The sequence below is a fragment of the Rissa tridactyla genome, chromosome 1 (genome assembly GCF_028500815.1).
Source record: "Rissa tridactyla isolate bRisTri1 chromosome 1, bRisTri1.patW.cur.20221130, whole genome shotgun sequence".
NCBI classification, from domain to species: domain Eukaryota; kingdom Metazoa; phylum Chordata; class Aves; order Charadriiformes; family Laridae; genus Rissa; species Rissa tridactyla.
The window spans coordinates 103251951-103259093 of record NC_071466.1 but is presented as its reverse complement, the minus strand read 5'-3'; positions in this window follow the sequence as shown (position 1 = coordinate 103259093).

Below are 7143 nucleotides of genomic sequence, written 5' to 3'. Positions count from 1 at the left end.
TGCCTCAGAGGAAGTGGGATGAAGGAATGTCTGGATCTAAGATGAGCGACAAGCATTCCTCACATGGCCGAGTCCTGCAAACAGACCACACCGGTCATCAGGGACAGTGGGGTACTGAGGACCTCATCCCCATGTGGTTCCTTGCACGCTAGCCCTGTGACTTCCTCAAAAAAAATCTAGGTCAAGCCCTGACAGGCGTTTACACCAGGAATGAACCATCCCCGAGACAGGGATACTGAGGGGTGCTCCTTCCCCATCAACCCTCCTGGGGTAGGTGTTGGCTGGAGGGCCCCAAGGTGTCTAGAGGCAGGCCTGGCTTGCCCACCAGGCAGGGGCACAATGCCCAGGAGGCTGGCATGTTGCTGCAGGAGACCTGCTCTGTGGGGAGCTAGAGGAGCCAGCACTGGAGGAGAAATATGTTGAGCAGAGAGTCAGTCAAGAGCTGAGGAGGATCTGTTAGAGTACTGAGCTCTTTTATGTAGAAAACTGCTTCCTAGGACCTTGGTTGGGGGAGGCGATAATCTGCCGTGTCCTTCCTCTCGGTGGTGGCTGAGTCATCTTGGCTTTCTAGAAGAATCTGAGAAGGGGCACTCTCTCACGGTGGCTGGGGGTGAGGGCTGCAGGTAATGGCCCCAGCGCAAGGCAGTGCACATTGCCTCTCGCACAGGTCAGGCCATGTCACGAATCGCATTGCCCAAGTTTATGTGGCTGAGAACGAGCCAGAGCTTTCATTTTGCTGTTGCAATAACAAGCCTTGGGCTAGTCTTGGTTATCTGGTGACCTGTTTGTCTCTCTCCATGCTCAAGTGTAGGTGTGAGAAAAAGCTCGTCTGAATCCTGGAGTATTTCTGCAAAACACTTGCAGCCCTGATCGTACACTGGGGCTAAGCGGAAACAGCCTAGTGCTGGCACATCTGCCCACGGGTCTCTGCTCCGTGCCCATGCACCACACTGCAGCCATGTGGCTCGCTCCTTCTTAACTGTTTTTTCCTACAGGACATTCCCAGTACTCCTCCTCAGCAACAGGAGTGAACCCTGAATAGCTGCTTGCACATTGAATACAGCAGATGAAAGAAAAGAGCTTCTGCCTTCTGTGAGATATGCAGTGTGTATCCAATGGCAAAAATGACGTTATTAGACATTGTATTATGACTGATTTGGTGATAAAAGTCTCAGGCAGTTAAGTTTAGGCTCTTTGTTTCTTTTATTCCTTTTTTTTTAGCTTTTCCAACATTTACTGTCTGATCCTTCTAAATGTATTTCGCGTTCTCGGTACTCCAGTGTAACACATCTCCACAGCTTTTGCTGCTCTCCCACCATTCTCAGACTCTCCCCTTGCCAGGAATTTTCATTTTCTAATGCTGTCTGAGTGCTGCTGTGATTCCATATCACCGGGAGGCAGCTGTGGCCGCCAGTGCCACCGAGACCCGTCCTCTCGCAACAGAGCGTGCTTCAGACAAAGGCATTGCCAAGCACTGTGGACTCGTGCGTGCTTCATCCCTTAATGCATGTCACGTACGGGCTCTGCGCAGATGTAACTGCTTCAGGAGCTGGTTGTCTCAACGCCACATCCAGGTTTTGCTGCTTGTGACTCACCTGCTGACAATAAAATTCTGGATGTTGCCCTTTGATTGTACCTGGGAAGCAAAAATGTCCACATTTATTGTCGTCCGATGTTCACATTTTTGGCTCCTGTCCAAAACACATGGTAATACGATTTGAGTAGTATCACCTTCAGGACAGCAATAAAAGCAATTGCCACTCCCATCCTGTGCTTCACATCCTGTTTCCACCACAGGCTACGGATTAAGGAGCTCTGGCAGAGGACAACATCACCCTGGGACAGCCTGAGCCAGCCCGCCGGCAGTGGCTGCTGGCTGGTGGTGACACCAGAGGACAAGCGGTGCCCTCCCTGCAGGAGGGACACTGACATCTGGCACCATCTGTGATGAAAGCGGATACTATCCGTGAAGCTTGGCAAAGATCTTTCCTTCTCCTGTGTTTCACTGCTGACTACGTTCAGGGTGGGTGGAAGGGGAGGGCACAGGGAGGGCCTACAGTGTTGGAAAAGAAATTGTGTTTGCCGCTGTTGTGGTTTTGGCCAAATTGGCCAATGGCTGGTGACAGAGGCTCCCCCCCAACCTCTCATACACAGAGAGGAGGAGGAGAGATAAAGAGAGATTTATGAGTTTAGAAGAAACTAAACTGCTTTAATGAAATATTAATGATAAAATAAAAAGGAAAATAATGAAATAGATACAGTATATACAAAACCGTATCAAGCTCCCAGGATGACGTCACCGTCAGGCACTGGGGAAGTCCCAGGCTGGACTCAGCGATGGGTGGGAACCGGGTTCCAGAGTTGGAGTCAGGAACACACGGATCAGGATCAAAGGCAGATGAACAGACAGGGTCCTCCTCAGACGTCGGCCATTGAAGGAAGAGAGCTGACCCTTTGATCCCTCAGCGTTTATACCGAGCATGCGGCAGATGGGATGGAATACCCTGTTGGTCAGTTTTGGGTCACCTGTCCTGTCCGCTCCCCCCTGCAGGTGGGACCCCTCCACGCTTTTCTGCTTCCGATCCTCTAAGGGGGCAAATAACGAAATTAGCTGACCTTGGTTGTTACAGCAATAAGTACAAGCAAGAGCCTCTGTGCATACCATTCCTTGGGACAAACCGGCTTATCACTCTGAACCAACTGCTTTAGACGCAACATGCTGTTAATTTCAGAGAGTTACAAGAGGCCTAGCTAAGAAGTAAAATTACTGAACAGAAAGTTGGTTCTGTTTTACCTCAAACCAGGACAGCCGCCCCGTGACTGCAGTCTCTGGCAGAGGTGCAGCTGTGGCAGGGTGGTTACCCTTCAGGGCGTTATTTCTGAACCATCGCTGTGATGAGTTTCTCAGATACTGACCTTGAGTTGGACATTTATAAAACCATAGGCTAGGCAGCTGGGAATGGTCATCTGGGATCTGACCATAACATCCCAAAAATGGAAAGAGGAGGTGTCAGCAAAGGAGGAGTATTTGTGTAGGGCCATGATCTAGGGAGGCATCTGGGTATGGCTACACATGACGGCAGTGGGCCAGGCAGTTTGACAGGTTGCCCCATGTTGTCCCTGCCACTGTAATTGCCTGTTTCCTCTTCCCCCTCCCTTGAAGATTTCCAGATAAAATGTGTTAGCCTGAACCACCTGCACAGGAGTTTAATGTGTTTCCTCAGAACCATCCAGGAGCGTGCACCCACACAGCTGGCCACCAACTGGTACACACTGGCCTGGGTCCCTGCAGTAGGTGTGGGCTTGCGCTCCTCATTGGATGGAAACTGTGTCATGGAATAAAACCACAAACACATCTGATAAACACATCAGGTTGCAACATCCCTTTCCCCCTTTTCTAAAATTTCGCAGACTACTTAATTCTCTGCAAATCCCCAAAAGTGCCAACAGCCCCTGTGGATAAATAAAGAGGAGAACCTGGATGCAGGGCAATGCACCGCCTGTGTTGTTTCCCACTGAAGGAAGTTTGTGAGGGAAGAGGAAAGCTGCATGGACCTGGAGGAAGGAAGGAAGAGCTGGTACCACCAGTGCAGCTGTGATGCCCCTGGTATCCCAGGTCCTGGCACCTTAGTGGGAGAGCTAGGAAGCAGACCTGGGGTTTTGACATGGCTGCTGGCCCCATTGAGCTGCTACTGGATGTATTCATTGCCATTTAACTTGCCCAACAATTGCCTCTGCTGTTACTGCAGTAATGCCTTGGCATCCACGTGCTATGCCACAAAATGCTGAACGCACACCATGGCAAGGCAGTTTTGCTCGTTTTTTTACGCTGCTGGATAACAAGGTATTGGTTTACATCATATAACACCATTCTTCAAACAAGACCAGACCACTTCCTTCGCAGGAGACGTGCTGGGATGTTGTGATGTCCTATGCTATAGGGTGATGCTCTTTTCTTTGATCCTCGTGAGCCCCAATCAGAGAGTGAGATCCTGTTTCCACTGCTGTCAGTGACAGCAGCGCCGTCAGCAGAGACATTCTCATTACCTCTACTCCTGCCAAAGCCTAGCCAGTGGGGGTCTCCAGGGAGAAGAGCTGCCCCACATAGCCGAGGTGGACATAGTCATGTTTCCGTGGAGGGACATGGGAAATGAGAATAAAATAGGACAGAAATCTGAGCTGGGATAGTCTGCCGTTGAGATGAAAGGTCTTATCCATTGGTAGCTTCAACAGGCCTGGCAATTTCTGCGTGTCAGTGACTTCTACAAACAGAAATAAAGAGCAACATGCACACAAAGAAATCCAGAAGACACTGTTTAATGTGCACATGTTGGATTAAATAATTTGTTGTTAGCAAAGAAGGCCCTGTCTCTATTGCCTGGATCCTGCAGTGAGCTAGCCAACACTGCTGGAAATTTGGATTAGCATGAACCAGTATGTTTCTCATCTACTTACTTTTATTCGAAATTGCATTTTATTCTGTTACAATCCCTTTCTCAAGGTCAGGATTTGGATGGAAATACCATTGGGCTGTTGTTGGTAAAGAGAAAGATCTCACTTTTTTTTTTTTTTTTTTTTTTTTTTGAGGGGAGAAAATAAATAGAAACACAGCAGAGAGTTAATTTTAGGTGTCTGTCCTGCCACAGGCTGCCGGAGGGTAAATCTCTGTGGCTCCTTGGCTAGCAGAGGGTGCCTGATGGATGAGTGCGCTGGTTTGTCTATCCCTGCACCATAACTCTTGCATATTAAGGTGAAAAATAAATGGGGAGGATTTGCTGTTTTATTCCTCTGGTCTCTGCATGCGGCTCTGGGTCAGATCCATGCCTGGGTCCCCTGGAGCTGGACTCCTGGGGGTGAAGCTGCAGAGGCACCTGCAGGGCGAGCTCAGCCGGAGCAGCCCGGAGAAGGGATCTTACCTGCAGGTGCGGAGTTGGTATCAGATTATTGTTTGCACTCTTTTCCCAGCTTCGTTGTGCATTGTTAGGTGAGAAGCTGATAATAAAGGCTTGAGAAAATGTTGACAGGGCAAAAAGTCCCATCCGATTGGAGGTCCCTAAGCCTGCTGTTGCCATGGGTCCGGACAAAGACCTGTGCTTGAGGCTTATGTGCACAACAGTGAACCAAAACAGCTGCTGAATCAAGTGTTCCCCTGATAAATTACCCTGCCGCTCGAAGCTGGACGTCACAAGGAAAAAGGAAATTGGAGCTGAGACTTTGGGAACAATGGGTTAGATCCTCAGCTGATATGGCCCCCTTCGGCCAGGGCAGAGGGGTTATGCTCCTTTGGACCCGTAGGGGAGGCTGAGGGAGGGAGGTCCGAAGGCCAGAGGTTGTGCTTTGGAGGGAAACCTGGAGAAGGGTGAATATTGCAGTGGGGAGATGTCAGAAGAGGTATTGCCGATGGGGCTGTGCCAAACGAACATTAGCTCCCCAGCAGGTAAGTGTGCTGTGCTGAACAGCAGCCGCCAATCAGTCCCTGGTCCTCGAGATTAAATCAAAATGAATGCTCACAGCTGGGCTAATGAGCTATTCTTTCCTTGTATAAAAGTAGGAAAGCTACCACATCTAGAAACAAAATCAGAACTGTCTGAGAATCCATTTACTGGGCATCAGTCAATATCAGTGTATTTCCGTGAAGGTCAGCTGTGTTTTGGATGGTGTGGTGTACCTGTCATCAAACTGCTATCACGCTCACCAGACCAATACTGAATTAAGCGGTTTTTAGAGCAAGTGCTCTCACATTAATGTGTCACTTTTTATTTTGCTTGGCTCTCGGTCTTGGTAGGTTGGTGGCCCCTGGTCCAGTGTGTGGATTGTGTGGACTGAGCATAGGAATTATTTTGGTGAGCCTTGAGTGTGCCTCTGAAAATAACATGCTGTAGCCCAGCCAGAAGCTCTGGGGCTGCCTGGAGAAAGTACTGCATTAGAGTCTTTGGCCTTTCTTCTGCTAAATCAGAGCAGATGGTCATAATGTTCACTTCTGGATTTAGCATCTGTGCATTTCCATTGATATTTATGTACATCTGCCCTTTTCTTTGATCTGAAGGACACTCGTGGGTGCAGTTGAAAGCTGTCTTTAGAAACAGCTATTCTTGCAAGTCCTGCCCTTGAACTACCAAGAGTTAAGCACTTTGCTTGCCTATTTTGGCATGGTATGGGCCTTTGCTTCTTGTCATTTAAAGGTGGTTGACTGGGACCATTTCTCTGTTTGAACGTGTCCATGAAGCCACAGGCGCTGACAGCTCTGGTTGCAGGGAGCAGCCTCCTGCCCACCCCAGCGGTGAAACACAGCGTGACCTTTTGTAGGCTCCTCTGCCGAGCAATCGCATTTGTGCTGGTCCCTTGAGCAATTTCTTGAGAAAGGCGTCATGGAGGTTTCACATGCGCAGCTGATGGCTCCAGCTTGATAAGGAGATTAGGGAGCGAGTTTGGCATAGTGATAACAACGTGTAAAAATGAAACAGGATGCCATAGAAATATTATATAATTCCAGTTATCGGCTGTAAAGAATGTTCTGCTTGCTTCTGATTGCTCATATCTTCTATTTTTATCGGTTTCCTTCTGCTTGTCTTTGTGCACGTTTCCCGGTGTAGCAGGTCTGACCCAACCAACTGCAAATAAAGATAACACTGATAACTATAAAGTGAGGAGGGGGGGAACGCAGTTCAGACTTGCACACTTGGGCTGCCTTTGACTGTAAAGTATTTTCCAGATGGATGACTATTAAGTAGTAAGGGGTTTGATCCCTCATACCTGCAGCCATAAGGATTTCTGCTGGGTATAATGAAAAGCTAGCTGCTGCAGATGCAAGTTCTCCATGAGATGGGAAATAAGAACCAGGGCCTGGAGCTCTCCAGGCTGGCGAGAAGGGAGGGAAGGTTTTGCAGTGAAGGCAAAGGATGAGTTCTCAGGTTGGGCTTCTTACGGGAAGGTCGTGCACGTCAGGCTACAGAGTGGCTACAGATCAGCAAAGACTTGCTTCCCTCGGCTCTGTGCTCCCTGGATGTAAACCGCTTCTTGCCACTGCTTAGGGCATATTGGTCTCAACCTCAGCACGGTACTCATGCTTTCTCACAGCTAGAGCTGGCATCTGGCTGTCTTAAAGCTGAGCTTGGGCCACCCATACACCCTCTGTGCGAGCCC